Genomic DNA, 16,462 nt, shown 5'->3' with positions numbered 1-16,462 from the left:
CGGACCCCTCGCGCCGCCGCAAGCACCGCCCCTCCGCCCGCATGGTGGAACTGACCAATCAGCGCTCCGCCGTACTAGCGGCCCGCCCATCCAAAGCGCCACATCCAATCGTAAGAAGCCTTGGAGCTTGGAGTCTGTCAATCAAGGCGGACGTAGAGTAGACGAAAGCTAGAGCGTCGCCGGAGGCCCCGCCCCCTCACCTGTTCCGGCTTTCCCAGTGTTGACGTTTTCCGGCTACTGTCACTTGGCGGAGGCGGGACTTCTGGGAGTGCAAGTACTCGAAAGGCATTACTGGGAAAGGAGTGAGTCTTTTTCAGATTTGTCTTCTGCTATTAGGAGCTGTGCTCTTCGACAAAAGTACTCCAAGCTTCGCATTGTTCTTCCTTTTGATGATGGTGAATATCGCATGGGAGCTAGATCTGGCTAGTTGGATTTCCACCATAAAAACACATTTCATATGATATTCTTCGTTTTGGGGTAAGGATAGAGATTAAAAGACTAAGTAAGCTTCGTACTATTGGGTTTTATTGGTATTATGAGCCGGTTTTCTTATTTGCATTCCTTACTTCAAGACGGAAGTAGTTAAAAAGTGCTTATCTTTGGGAGATATTTAGAATAGTATGGCTGTAGGGACCTCGAAAGACTACTTCGGACACCCTAAGACCAAGTTCTCAGCACAAAGGAGATTTATTTTCCCCAGAGGAACAAAGGGCAGGGAATAAGAGACAAAGAAAGGAGATAGATGACTAGGGAGAAGAGAAAAAGGTCAATAGAGAGGAGAGAGGACTATTTGCACCTGAGGCACAAAGGACTGCCTCTGGATAGGGAGGAGACCAGCTATAGGCAAATGGCAGATTATAAAGGAAAAAAGAGACACCCTCCCCCCCGTTAGGATGAATTGGTTTGTTTTGATTGTGTATGTTAATTAGATGAGCCAAAGGGAGCTTTTCATGGGGCTGGACTTCAATACTTTGATAGATGGACCTTCGTGGTCAGCCTTAGGAGGAGAAAATGGTCAAATAAGGGAATAGACCTTGGTGTCTAGCTTTAGGGATGTAATCTAATGGATTTTTTTAAAAGCAAGACAGAGGATATGGAGGAGAAGGTAAGGCCTGCCAAAGCCATGTTTACCATGCTTGGGCTAGCTAAAGGCCCTTCAATGGCCAGCGCTTTGAGTGGCACTAAAGAGATACACTGAATAAATAATAGAAATTTATACAGAAGAAAATGTTGCCACCTGCAGGAAATGTATTTAAACAAATATTCAGGGAGGGCTGTCAGGTGGCTCTTAGGCCAGACAATCATGATAGTGTGTTGGAGGTGAACCTGAGATTACATGAGACCCTTTCACAACCTGGGCAGGTGGGTGGGCAGGCAGACACACTTTTTTTTTTTTAAATTCTGGGACTAGATAGATGGCTCATAGTTCAAGAAAACTGGCTACTCTTCAGAGGTCTGAACTTCTGTTGCCAGCACCCACATGGTGACTCATGACAAGTTATCTTCTGTGACTCCAGTCCCACAGAATCTGACATCTTCTGACCTTAGCAGGTATCAGTTAGGCACTTAGAGTACAAACATACTTTCATGAAAAATATCCATGTACATTTAAAAACAATAACATCTAGGCATGATGGCTCCAGTGAGGTCAAACCTAGCCTAGGTTCTTAGTGGATCTAGGCCAGCAGAGAAAGGGGAAAGGCAGGCTGAGAGACTGACTATATGCAAGTCACTGTAACATTTGGTGTTCCCTTGTGGGTCATTTGAGAAAAAGACCTACTACCTCTTCAGAGCATCTTGAGGATTTTCTCCACAACAGAGATCTCCATTGAAGTCACTAGAAATCCAGAAAGCACCCTTGAGGAATGCAGAGTGGTCTTTACTTGGAAGCCACACTGAATATGAAACTGCTCTGTGACAATGTCCATCCTACTTGAAGTAATCATACCAGTGACGGGCAGGGAAATTACAGATAACTGAACAACTTTTGAGGGCTTATACACAAGAAAGGTTGTAATATACTATTACCTAGCCAAGAACAAGAAGAATTGCATTTGCTTGGGGCTAATTAGGATTGATATTAGGGAAATCACATTCATGAATTCTAGAATATCTGGAGCTTTGCCAGATAGTGGCTGCCCCTAAAGACACTTTAAAACCTTTAGTTTAAGCCCCTAAAGGTTTTACCATACACACACACACACACACACACACACACACACACACACACACAGAGAGACACACACACACACACGCACGTTTTATCAAGATAGTGTCTTTTTGTATATCTCTGGCTGTCCTGGAACTCACTCTGTAGACCAGGCTGGCCTCAAACTCTCAGAGATCCATCTGCCTCTGTCTCCCAAGCGCTGGGATTAAAGCCATGCACCACCACCACCTATCTTAAATTATATCTTTTAATCAAGAACTTGTGGTTGATGCTGGCAAAAATTAAGCAATTTCTTTTAAAGGGTGGATTGGGTGCTGTCTTGGCCTCTTGAGTATTTGGGAGGAGAGGGTCTGTTGTAGGGGTCAGGAGAGGTTAACAATCTTTGAAAAATCAACTGGATCTGAGGAATGGCATATCTGCAGCCCACTTCAGAATTTCGGCTGTGGCCTGTCTGAGAACTTTTAACTCCATTTTAAAGCCCTGAAACAAATGCTACATGCCATTTTATTTTTTTACTTGACACCACCACTCCTACAAATATTAAAAATAAACAATCACAAATTCTTTTTATTTTATTATTTTGAGACAGGGTCTCTATATGTAGCCCTGGCTGTCTTGGAATTCTCTATGTAGACCAGGCTGGCCTTGAATTCACAGAGATCCACTACCCTCTTCCTACTGAGTGGTAGGATTAAAGGTGTACACCACCACATCTGGCACATTTTTTAAAAAAAGAATATGTTAGGAAGTACAATAAAAAATTCCTGTAGGAGCTAGGCAGTGGTGGTACACGCCTTTAGTCTCATCACTGGGAAAGCAGAGGCAGGTGACTCTCTCAGTTCTAGGTCAGCCTGGTCTACAGAGTAAGTTCCAGGACAGATAGGGCTTCATTGAGAAGCCTTGTTTGAAAAAATCAAAACAACAAACCAAAAAGTCCATTTAAGAGAACACTTTCATACTAAATCCCATACACAAAAAAAGTAGAGCCCTGTTATTGTTGCCCTAGACACATATCTGTCAGATATTCCCAAAGTGAACATACGTTAAACTATAGAAAGTATTTTCACCAGTAGCAAGACACAAATCTCACTCCTGCAAGCTGTAATAGTCTTGAATTCAGAGTCTTCTATTCAGATAAAGCCAGGGCCCTGAATACTTGGTTGAGAACTCTATCTGGCTGGTTCTAAGGGGACTTCCCCAGTTGAATGATCTCTGCTGAATATTTTGAGTGTCCAATTTGTACTTTTGTGTACCTCCCCCCCAATTTTTATTCTTTTACTTTGGCTTGCTGTGTCAAAGTCACATCTTCAAAACTAAACATGTCTCTCATAGCTTATACCGTACATAACATTCCTGCTATTGCATCTGACTTTACATGGGCTCTATGGATTTAAACTCAGGTCCTCATATTTAAGTGGCAAGTGCTTTACTCTCTGAGCCATTTACCCAGCCTGAGACACAGGCTTTGACTGTAAACTTAGCTTGTCTTGGTCAGTATTGCCAATTTGATGGGACTGGCATCTATGAAAGGACACATGATGGGATAAAATTGTCTCCTGACTTGCTGAAGGGGAGAGTGCCTGCATGTCCAAGAATTCTGGGAAGTGGAAATGGAGGCCATGGACTTTCAGAACCCAATGAAACTCTGAATTAATATAAGTTACCCACTTCCATTTACTTAGTTGTTCATTGCCATATATAGGGACTACCCTAAACCCAGTGACTTGGGATCATTTCCACCCTTTATTGCTCACAGAGAGATACACACAGAAGGATGGCTTGTCTCTCTGCAACTTGAGTATTTTTTTCCTAGTGTGTTCCATGAGGAGTGGCATGTCCAAATGGCCTTCCAAACTAGGCATTGCGATATTGACTGTGGGCTGAGGTGCCACTAGTCCCTAAGATTTTCCATCCATGTAGACTGTCCTTTTTCAGTGGTCAGGCTGAGCTTCTTGTGGTAGCTAGTCTCCAAGAAGTTGGAATGAAACCACAGTGCTTTTGGAGTGATGAACCTAGAACTTAAAGCAAGTCTTAGCATCCACCTAGAACCAAAGAAGAGGTAAATAGATCATACCTTGTGATTAGAGAAGTATTCAAGTTAAACAGCAAAGTGGCCTTTGGAATAGAAGAGTTCAGGTTTTCTTGGCATGCTCTACCCTATGACCACCAACAAAGATAGAAATATATGGACAGTTTACTCTGGTGTAGGAGTTGTTTTACATATACGCATGATATATCCATATTTTATAACCTAATTTTACATATATACACTCATAAACACACTTGCTAGTTCTGTCTCAACTGTGAGAGTTGGAGCAGGAGCAGTGGCCTGGACGGCCTCACTTTCTCTCAGCTCTTTGGGCCAGAACCCTCTTGAATACCACAACCCCTTCCCACAACTAACTTGACTACCTGAACCTACCACTAGCAGACTGTCTTCTTGGTGGCTACCCTGAACCATGTTCTAGAGTTTCATCTTTGATTCCAAGGCCTGGTCTTTCCACCCTCTAGTGTATATATCTTGACCATAACCAACTTCTCCAGTTCTGGGCAAGCCAGTCATTGTGAGAATCCTCCAGAATTGAGGGTTGAGGAGCTATTCGCGACCTGTGAGTGAGATTCTGCTTGTTCCATGCTTTTAAAAAAGGGGTGCTCATAGCATATATTACACATACCTACCAGGGTAACTTTTGTACAGGGACTGGTGTCTACAGAGTGGGAGGACAGACATACCAGTCCCCTAACTGGAACTGAGGATCAGTACAGGTGAGCAAGTGACACCTGCCCAGTTTCCTCAGGCAGGGCACAGGGAACATTTTTCTAATTTTCACCTATCATAGGCATAGTATAAATGGCTGGCAAATGTGAACAATACCCTTCTCCCTCCACCAAAGCATAATGAGAACCTTCAACTGTCCAGTAGAAATCCATGGAGAAATTATGTCCTATTTCTTCCTCCCAATCTCATGTTCCCAGAAATAAGACTCATACTCAAAATATATGTACAAATAATTTGGCCACATATAGCTAGGCTTTTCTCTTATTAGATTATGACTTAAGTTATACGATTTATTTTAACCTACATTCTGCCATATAGCTGATTACCTGTGCTCAAGTTCCATGCTTCTGTCTTGTCAAATTTCCCCAGCTGAATCTCCTGTGCCTGACTCTATCCCAGAATTCATTTTGCTTCCTGGATGTCCCACCTTCTATTCTACCCTTACCTGTAGGCCATAGGTTTTTTAATTGACAGGTGATACATCCATACAATACACAAGATACTCTCTCTACAGTTCCCTTTTTAGTCCAATGAAAGGCTCTTTTTCTTTCAAATATAAATTGAATATAATTGTAACAATTATGAAACAAAATTATTAGGTAAGAGTTACATTTAAAAAGTCCAGTCTGTATTTGGCAACTCAAGAGAGAGTATTTTATTATCTAACCTATCTTGGTGAGTTCAGAGTTCCGCATTTAAATCAGTTTCTATCCTGCCTTGTACTATTAGCCTAAAATCATTTTTGTAGACCTAAACAAAAATCCTAAACAATTTAATCTTAATTGTGAAACTTTAACTATGTAGTATTTAAATCAGGGACCTGAGAAGGAATAAATATTATCTGAGTGCTGTGATAGAATCGTGGATGTGTCCACACAGACCACACTAGGCCAACGCAGTTCTACATGAGAGAGGCTTATTGTGGGGGAGGAGGGCAAAGGGGGGCGATGGAGACAAAGGGTGAAAAGTGAAAAGAGAGAGAGCAAAGCTCAAGAGGATCTGCCTTTTATTTATGCTGTGATGTAACTGCTCACACGTCAATGTGGGAGGTAAACCAAACAGACACTGGGGATGTATGGTGATTACCATGGCAACAGATGCATGGGTCCCTGTCTCCTATGGGTGACATCACCATCATTCCTGGGTTCAGAGGTGATTTGCAACCATAAAATCGGTCCCTGATACCAACACTGAGTAAGTAGGAAGTGCAAGCAGCAGCTTCCAAGACTAAGAAGTGACAAAGACAGCTGACAGTCCCCAATATTCTCTAAAACATTGTTGGAGCATCATCTTCAGCCTTTGGGTCCAAAATATCTGGTAGATCTTATGTGAAGCAGGAATTGTGAAGGACTTGTTTACCCTCTCTTGGCAGAACTTGATAGTCGACTTCCCTGCATCCATTTGTCAAGTTTGGATAATATTCTGTGTGTAGATGAAGTTAGGACATTTTCTTTGCCTGGTGGCTAGCTTGCCACAGTTGAAGCAACTTCACATGAAGGTTTCTGATGCTCTTCTTCTTCTTCTTCCAAATCTAATGGGGGTACTGCCAGGAGTTAAAATGCCTTAAATTAATAATAAAAGATCTTTAAATACCATATTCTTTGAGTCTATGAGGTTTTGGAAGACCATCGATCTATTTATAGCATATCTGAACAAGGTAACATTGCCTGTCTCCAGCTACCTATTACCTGTTCAAGCCAGGATGTATATATCTGTGATGATGCAGACTAGTATTGAACAAGACCATGAGTTTGATTGACTATTAACTTGTATTACTTAATTAGAATTAACTTGCATTATCCTAAACAGTTTGCAATGGCAGCTATTAGAAGGACTAGGATGAAACTTTTTATTTTTGAATGAGTCTCATAGGCACAATACCTATACAAGAGTTGAAACATATGTACATTATGTTGTAGCAAAATCAATCTTAAATTTTGTATCAGTATACAAGGTACATATCAATGAAAACCTTAAACTTGTTTGGATAATCTATAATCCATAACAATGTAAACAAAAATAACCTTATTTGAGAATGGTAGTAACTCTAAGTTGAAGAGTAGATTCAATAATCTACCATTTTATTGCATTATTTCTATATGATAGTTCTACATTCCCCCTTTTCTTCTCAACCCCCTTCACTTTATCTAAGAAAGGAAGAAGGATAGAGAAGAGGAGGGGGAAAAAGATAGAAATCCCTGAGTCTAAGCTCCCCATTTCATTTCCTCCGTGTCCAGGGCCATGATTATTTGCAATCATCCCCTAAAATGACAACAAATCGATAACTCGTAAAATGACCAAAACCATCCGTCTCAACCTAAGGAGCTAAGATAACAGTCTTCTCATAATTGCTTCCTGTTGAACTAGGGCTAAAAATTCATTTTTACTATAGCACAGCCACCCAAGTATATAGTCCCCATACCACTAGCACTTACTACCCACCCTCACTCACCTATTGTCTGTCTGTCTCCCTCTCTCTACCCAAAAACTAACTCTGCAGTCTCCCAGAACATGAGATGTGCAGTTTGGAGATACAGGTCCTCTCCTGTGGTCATTTGAATGAGTTGTTCTCCACAGTTTGCCATTTGAGTAATTTGGTCCCAAGTTGGTGGCTGTTTGGGCAGTTTAGAAGGCCAAGGTTTCTGGAGGAAGTATCATGTGGGGTCAAGCTGAGAGGTTTCAAAAGCCACATGCCATTCCCATGTGTCTTGGTTTCTGCTTGCTGCACGAGATGTTCCTGATTCCAGTTGTCCTAATTCCCTGCTTCTGATGGTTTCTGATGGACCTAGAACCATGAGCCCAAATAAACCCTTCCTTCTATAGCTGCCTTCATCATAGTATTATCAGAGAAACAGAAGAGCAACTGAATCATGCTTTATCTATGCACAGTCAAGAAACAGCTGGAATCAATGGCAAATGAACTATCTGGAGCTATAACCCAGCCAAGTTTACACAGCTTAATTTCACATGTTGCTTAGCACCAGTTGACTTTAGAAGACACCATGCTCAACATGAGAATGGATAGAACGAGGGAGTGAGCAGGTTCTGTGCTGGCTCTCCTTTGCTGGGCATTTACCCATCAGAGGAAATGGACCATGGTCAAATCCTTGACACTTCAGTCATCTGATAATGCAGAAAGAATGGCTGGTTATTAAGTACTTTTGTACTAGGAGTTTTACTCAGTGCTTCCCAGGGCTTATCTCCTACAGAATCATTGGGTTCTACCAGGCCAGACCCAGCAGCAGCCCTGCCTGGCCCAGGTCTGTTCCCTTCCCAGGAAATGATGTTTTTTCAAGATTTATTTTATGTGTTTAATTTTTGTGAGTGTGAATGTGTGTGTGTGTGTGTGTGTGTGTGTGTGTGTGTGTGTGTGAGAGAGAGAGAGAGAGAGAGAGAGAGAGAGAGAGAGAGAGAGAGAGAACCTGACACTAGCTAGCTATTTCTAGGAAGAGGAAACCTTAATTGGGGAATTGCTTCCATTATATTTGTCTACAGACAAGTCTGGGGGCATTTCTTGATTAAGGGTTGATGTAGGAGGGCCCAACCCATTGTGGGTAGTGCCACCCCTGGACAAGTGGTCCTGGGTTAGGAGGAGCAAGCTAGTAAAGATCATTTCTTCATGGCCTTGCCTCTAGGCTCCTGCCTTGAATTCCTGCCCCAACTTCCTTTCATCATAGACTGTGAACTATAAGCTGAAATTAACCCTTTGGCCCACTCCTGCAACTGCTTTTGGTCACAGTGTTTTATCACAGCAATAGAAACCTATCTAAGGACAATTTGTGTGTGTGTGTGTGTGTGTGTGTGCGTGTGTGTACCACATTTGTTTTGTGCCTACAGAGACTACAAGAGGACATCTAATCCCTGAAAATGGAGTTACAGGCAGCTGCAAGGTGCCTCCTGTGGACACAGTGAGCTGAACTCTGGTACTCTACATGAGAGGTAAGTGTTGGGAACTGCTATGCCACCTCTCCAGCAACCCTTCTCCAGGATTCTAAGCAAGAAAGTCAGACACAGGACCCAACCAATTTCTGTCCCCTGCTTTAAAGATTGGTGTGTGTTTCTAGAGGGGTGCAGGAGGGCAAAAATGTCTTTGGTCCTTCATGAGTTTAAACCCTCATGAAGGCGGGGTGACTTGTCATACTCATTCTCCTGGAAGCTTGGCTTTCAGAAAGCAAAACCCAGAAGACTACTTTTCTCTCTTCTCTGTAGTTGGACTCCTGCAATGAGTGGGCCTCACTGCCCAGGAGAGGCAGAGGAAATAACAGTGTGTTTGTTTGTTTGTTTGTTTGTTTGTTTGTTTGAGACAGAGTCTCAATTTGTCTCATGAACTTCCTATGTAGCCCAGGCTGATCTCAGTCTTGTAGTCATCCTCCTGCCTCAGAATCCAAGGTGCTAGGGCTTATAGGCATGATCATGCTTGGATCGAGTCTGTATCTCTGTGCTCATGTATGTATTTGTTCATGTTGAAGTATTCAGGTCCATGAGGCAGCAAGAGATGGATGCTAGCATGTTTTCTTTAAACGTGTTTTCTACTTTATTACTTTTTTTGCAAGGATCTGCCACTGAACCTGGAGCTTGATAATTTGGCTTAGATTGGCTAGCTGGTGGGACCCTGGGACCTGGCTGCCTTTGCCCCCACCCCCTTGGTTTGTAGTGCTGGAGTTACAGAAATGTGTTGTGGTGTGCTCAGTTCTTATGTGGGTACTGAAGATCTGAATGCAGGTCCTCATGTAATATCCCGTAACATGGTTGCACTTTAGCCACTGAGCCTTTCTCCGGTCCCTAAGGCAGTACCTTTAAAACATGAGCTCCCCACATCTGCAACCACTATGTCACTTCAGTGCCTTCTCTCGGTTGTGTATTCAGTCTCTTCTCCATCATAATTTCCCTCTCCCCCATAAAATCATAAACATGTCTAAAGCACTGAAAATTCTGATCATTACTGACTTAAAAGAACACAGGGCTCCTGCTTTATAAGGAAACACTGCCCAGATTCCCTTGCATGCTGCCATACACTGGTGCTCTGCCCCACTTGGTGCCCTCCTCCCTCTGTAACTGAAGAGTGGGTAACAGGCGCTCTGCTCTGCTGCTCAGCTGGCAGAAGGCCTGGAGAGCAGCCAGTGGCCTGGGTTCAATCTCCTGATAAGTCATCAATTTCTTTCTCACCCAAAACATCTGGTTTAGGCTCCTGAGTTATGAGCTAATATTAAATGTAAAAGCTTACAGCGTCACATATATAACACTGTTGATTAGAAACATCAAGTAAAGTAATTGACTGGAGGGGACTCGTGTGACCAGCTGGTCAAACATCTGGATAGGATCCCAGGGATCTGAGCTGAATTCCCAAGCCGGTCATTCTTTCTTGGCCAGTAGTACATGGTAGCATCTTTAAAAGTTTTGAGTCTCCTTTTTCTGAACTGAGTTTCCCACAGCATTTTATATACAATAATATGAATGTGTGTTTTGGTTAGCTGAGAAAAGCTAAATAAAATAATTCCAGTTGTTATCTTCCCACGCATCCATTCCTTGGATATTGTGGTTGTCCGCTTTTTTTTAATCCTTGTCCTGTTACCAACTATAACCACTGGGTGGCAGTGTACACCCATGTTTGCCAAAGCCTTAGATTTGTGAGGGAGGTGACCATTGACTAAGCCCATCTGGTTTGCAGCTGAGCAGCCCAAGGAAGAGTTCCTGCCAGCCTGAGGCTTTGTTTTCAGGAGCTACTCTGGTGACAACTCTACAAATCTCCTAAGTCAACTACATCCCAGTGACCCCAACCAGTAACCTGTGACTAGTACCCTGGAGTTAAGTGAAGCTTTGGGAGAAACTGAATTCTGTGGGCCAACAGCAGCCTCTCCTCTCACTCTTTTCTGCCAGTGTTGGCTCCTGTCAGAAAACTAAGGACTTCTCCATCTCCCCAGGACCATTAGGGTTTGAATTTAAGGAGGACTGATGTAGGGTAGTTGTTTGTAGTGTTGTGTTGAGAAGGACTCTGAGGCCTCATGGTCCAGGCTCAGAGAGCAGGGATACTGTTTTATTAGCCATCTCCCTATCCTGTCTTCCTGTTTTATTAGCCATCTCCCTATCCTGTCTTCCTGCCTGATTGCCTGTCTTCCTTATGCTCACTGGGTCCTTGTGAAGAACCAGGTACTTGGCTAAGGGTTTCAATATTAAGATCTTCTTGGTCTCTGTCCTTATAGAATTTAAAAACTAGATGGAGAGACAGGCAAACCCCAGAACAGAGCCACATGGTGTCAAGGGCACATGGCCCTGGGTGTGAATGACAGGACCAGGATGAGGAAGAAGAATGTTATAACGCAGCATGCATACAGATGCTTCTCATGTTTCCTTTGCTGTGGTGCATCTACAGTTGTCAAAAAGCTGCCTTGTCTCAATCCAGGCATGATGGTGCACCCTTTAGTCTGAGCACATGGAAAACAGGAAGCAAAATGTTGAGGAATTCAAGGTCAGCCATGGCTAGTTAGTTGAGGACAACCAGAGTCCCAGCAGACCCTCCCTGACTCTAAAAACAAACAAGCAAAGCCTTCTTTCTCACCTGCCCTCCCAGGGGGTCTCTGGCTGTTGGAGTGGCACAGAGGGGCAAAGTAGGTGCCCTGGGTGAGAGAGACCCTTGCTCCATCATAATAAGAACCCCTCAGCCCTGCTGATTTTATTCCTGTAAAACATATTCTCATAGAGTGCTCTGTTATAAGATCACTTGAAGGAAAGGTTGTGTCTATATTTTTAAGTGAAATTAAAAAAAAAAAAAGACACTATGGGCTAAAAAAGAAAAAAAAAGTATGTGCGCAGTCAAGTTTTCCAGCCCCTGGAATGCTTGTGTCTGTTTTCCTCTTGTGGTGAGGACCAGTTTCTGCACCCTTTGCATTTCCAACTTCCTTCTACTCTTTCCTCAATTTGGCTTTTCATTTTAAAAGTAAATGCTGTGCCTGTTAGCATGCCACTGTGATGGTGATGCTCACCTTTCCGTTCACCCCAGACTCTGATGTGGTGGCCTTGGAGTGGGGCACAAAAAGTTCCCTCTCTAGCAGATTCTAGCAGATTTAACACTGAATGCCAGGTCCAGCTGGTGGGTGAGGACATCCTCTGCAAAGTACAAGGGGGCAGAAAATAAGAATAGACCTTGGACTTGAGCTTGTGCTGTGGACTTGGAGTTGGCTGCCTTTTTTTCAAGTACAAAGTAAAAACAGAGGGAGAGAAAAACAGCAATGTGTTATGACTGGAATTCTGTCCTTCGCCTTGTCAGTAATAGCTTCAAGATTCTGGATGACAGATCTTCGTTTTAGGTGCTTAACAATGGGTTGCTGCTTTGAAGCCACAAAACAATAAGCTGGCATGTGGAAGGATGACAAAGTCAGAAGGAGCAGAACCATTGGGGCTGTGTCCCCAGTGTTCTCACTTTCCCTTCCCACTCCCTGTGACTGGGACACCTCAGTAGGGGCTGATGCTAAGCTGCATGATCTCTTCCCTCTCTGTGCCTTTTACGATGCACTAAGGCTTGACTGTTTCAGTTCTAGACATGTCTGAAATCTGACAAAGATGCACTGAGATGTTTGAATGTGACTCCAGAGTGGTCTTTGCCACCTCCTGCTCTGGTCTCCAGATGTGAATCTGAAGCTCTTTGCTGAACAAGACACCTTGACACCATGGAACACCACCAACCAAAAGTAAGTAAACCCAAACTGTCAACCTCAGGACAGTGTCCTACTGCAAGGTTAATGCTGGTAACCACAGGCATTTCCATCCACCAAGGAACCAAGATTTTTGTCTCCTTACCCATTTCCTCCATGGAAGCTGGAAAGACACAAACTTGGATATGAGGCCCCATCTTTACCCTCGTAAGTGGATTAATACATTCATTCTGAGTGGATTCTTGTGAAAGGTTAAATTTAGTTCTCTTACACTAAATCTCAGTTGGCCTTGACATTCTGCTTTCTGCCCTGGGATTATGGAAGAAGATTCCTGTGCCCTATCAGAGGGGTCACTGATCTCAGAATTGTCCATCCCCCAGTAGTGTAAAATATAATGATTTTATTTTTGCTACAGGGAGGGTATCACTATAAAATCTGGCTCTTACCTTTCTGTATAGCCCAGGAGGGCCCCAAATTTATGACAATCTTCTTACTTTAGCCTTTGAGGTGCTGCTATGATAGGGGTAAGATGCCGTGCCGTGTCTGTCTGTCTCTCTATCTCTCTCTGTCTCCATTATCCAGTCACAGGTATTCTGTTAAAGCAACACGAAATGGAGTGACTCCTTTATTTAACCACATCTGTCTGCCATGTGGAACAATTCATGGGTACTGGGGAGTAGGACATGGTCATCTTGTGCAGGGCCCACCACACTTCATCCATAGCACACTTCCCTGCTCATGGCTGGGCTTTCCACAAGCAGAGCCTTGTCAAAGGACTTGTTTCAACCACATCTGTTTCTCTATTGCCTCATCCCCCACAAGCCACAGAGGCTCTCTCTCTTTTCAAATAAAAATAATACCAGCTGATATGGATTCCACACCTTTTCGAGCTCTTGACAGGCCCGCACTTGCTTATTCCTCACACCACTTGTATAGTGGATGTTGTTTTCATTCTTGTTTTACAACCCAGAAAACAGAGACACAGAAGTGTAAGGAAGTTTCTGGGATGGCACAGCTGATATAACAGAGCAAGGACTTAACCAAAGGAGGTGAGGGGGGCAGGGGGCATCCCTTCTGCAATCACTGCCTGTATCACACTGACTGGAGAGACACACCTCCACATTTTCTTCATCCTGTCCTCTGCGGCAAGACAGTCCTGTATTGATTTTGAAGGAATCAGAAGATATCAACCCCAAATCTGCCTGTAAGTGGGACATCTTGATGGTTTTGACCTTAGGGCACCTGAGAAGCTGCTGGAGCCTGCCACTTTCTCCTTTGTCCTCAAAGGCAGGGTACATACTTCTTATGAGAAATGTCCTTCTTGTACCATGAAGAGGAAAAGGTCATCAGTGGAGATGGGGAGTCTATGCCAAGATGAATCTATACAAATGGCTCGCTGTTTCCAGCTGCAATTTGGTTTTGAATGGCCCTTAAGGGCCTGAGTGGCAAAGGCTTAGTCCCCAGCTTGGCACCTGGGCAGTGCTGGAAATGTGTAGAGGTGCACCTGAGTGATGTCAAGGTCATGCCCTCAAGGAGGACTGTGGGCCCCTTCCATGTCCTCTTCTTCACTTCCCTAAAATCCCATGCCCTTGGAAAACTCAAATAATATTCAATGGATATCTGGATGAAATGGGAATACAAAGGCCCAGACCTTTTCCCTCAACTGGAGGTATCTCAACCTCAACTTCAGGGCTTCCTGTTGGCTCACTCGAGGTCTCAGCTTTAGTGACATTGTGGCTGAATCTTCCCCTCTCCCCATCCTGACTTCCTTACTGTCTTAAAGGTATCTCATCTGTGGTAGGTTTGGCTTAGGATTTCCAAACTCAGAGTCTTTTCAGCAACCCAACAAGACCTGGTCACTTTTCAAGTGCTTTGAGAGTGCTGTATGCTGTCCTGGTCTCATCTCAGTCTCTAGTATGCCCTGGACTCCTGGGTGTCAGGGTGTCTCTGTGGGACAATTTCACCTGAAACAATCTAGCAATATAAGTTTGTTTGGGGGACCTGAAGAGAAAAACCCCTAAAGAGACCTGATTAAGCAGAATGGGGTCATTACTAACTGCCAATGGGACTGTCCAAGTAGAGTAGCAGGAAGCAACCCCAACCTCTAGTTGGTCTGAGATTTTTAAAGGACAAAATAAGCAATTGTGATATATACAAAAAGCAAGCATTGTTTACAGAAGCAGAGAGATAACAATTAATGGTCAGACACTTAACCTTTAGCTCAAGGTCACAGTGTGGAGGAATTTAGAGGCTAGTTTACTGTAGGAATTTAGGGCTGGTCTAGAGACCAGTTTTACTCAAGATATTTTTAGCATGTAAAGTACTCTCAGGAATACTTTCATGAGATGGTATAACTATCAGTAGCCTACTATAAGTTCACACTGAAATTGTCTGCTTCATTGTATTAATTGGGTCAAGCTGAGTTTTCTGGTGATGAATGAGCATCTTAGTGGTGTGAGAGCCCAATGTCAGGACCACATTCGTGTCTTTCTACCCTGTCAGGATTTATGGAATAACAAAAACTTTACAAGACATGGTGGTTTCAGTGACAGCAGTTTGCCAGCTATTTGTGCTTTCCCGCCTAACCCTGGCCAAGGTGAACACAGGTTCTTTCATTCTCATCTTAACTACCGCTAACTCTCAGATTACACACTACACAGCACCCTATAAATCTATCTAGATCTCTGTGTATATGTGGCCTCCGAAAGGCTACAAAAGGCTAGAGGCCACAGCAGAATTCAAAAGGGTTCAGAAGAAGGCCTGATAGAAATGTAAATAGTCTGTTGGTAAGATAACAAACCCAAACCAATTCTAGGAAGACATTTCTGCTGTAGTCAGCTTTCTATGGTCCACAGACACGAGATGTAGAGTTGAGTCCAGCTGCAAAGGTGAAAGGGCATAGCCAGATGGATAGGCAGGAGAATTGGCAGATGGCTTTTGAGTAGCAACATCAACAGCATCTGGGGAAGAATCTGGGTGGAAGCCCTAGGGAGAGTCAAAAGTCTATCTGTCTGTTCTTCTGGGTGGTCAGATGATGGTTGGGTGGGGGCTATCCCCATTACAATACTGTGTACCTACCTCTTTGTGACATCCAGGTGAGGGAGTCACACACCCACATCTGATGTATCTGCTAGGTTTCTGGACCTGGCTTCCCTGATATGATTTTAATATGCTCATATAACCAGCCCACCTGATAAGAATGAATATATTCTAAAGAAATACTGTGTCTCTCTCCTTAGCTATCAGATGACTGAAACCATGAACCCCAAGACATAAATAAATTTCCTAGGAAATTTCCTGGAAGAAGAAATGGCTGAAGTCCCAGGGGCAACCAGAGACAGAGCTCTCTGCCAGAGGAGGAACTTATGTCTGGAAAAGGATTTATAAGTTGTGAGACAACCATATGGACCTCTTGGAGCAGAGGCAATGTTGGACAGGGTAGTGGCGATAGTGGGATGTGTGTGAGACCACACTTTGGCTGAATATTCACCCATGAATATCTCTTGCTAGTTTAATTAAACCCCTACCCTCATGTTAGTCCCAAAGACAGACCTTGAATAGCCATTGACCTCTTTGTCCCTCTCCCTGATATGGCCACATTAAATAAATCTTCTTTAATAGCAGCTCTTTTTTGCATATTGGTATGAATTGAGCTCTTTTACTATGTTATGAAGGCTGTGTGGTTGCTCTGGCTTGTTGGGGTACAGGTTGTGGCAGCCCTCAGTCTAGTCATACTTCCGGAGCCCCTGAAATATTTATATGGTGTCTCCCTTCTATCCCAGGAACAAGTCATTTATCAGTCTTCGCTGCATGGATGGCACGGGGCAGATGCTATTCTTCTTGTATCTGCCCCAATGCAGTCCC

The 16,462-nt window shown here is 43.5% G+C and overlaps 1 long non-coding RNA gene across 2 annotated transcripts; it reads left to right on the top strand.

Annotated features, from left to right (window-relative positions):
- Positions 1-253: 253 nt before the first annotated feature.
- Positions 254-16,221, top strand: LOC114633350. 2 transcript variants are annotated; one of them, XR_003713192.1, is made up of 4 exons: positions 254-302; positions 8,787-8,888; positions 12,479-12,634; positions 15,838-16,221. It is a non-coding gene; the product is annotated as an uncharacterized LOC114633350 (long non-coding RNA). The 2 variants fall into 2 exon arrangements; XR_003713191.1 differs by having other exon boundaries at positions 263-477.
- The last annotated feature ends 241 nt before the right edge of the window (positions 16,222-16,462 follow it).

The sequence above is a fragment of the Grammomys surdaster genome, unplaced genomic scaffold (genome assembly GCF_004785775.1).
Source record: "Grammomys surdaster isolate TR1022 unplaced genomic scaffold, NIH_TR_1.0 581, whole genome shotgun sequence".
Classification (NCBI taxonomy): domain Eukaryota; kingdom Metazoa; phylum Chordata; class Mammalia; order Rodentia; family Muridae; genus Grammomys; species Grammomys surdaster.
The sequence above is the reverse complement of the archived record's forward strand: the minus strand, read 5'-3'. Positions and strand labels throughout refer to the sequence as shown.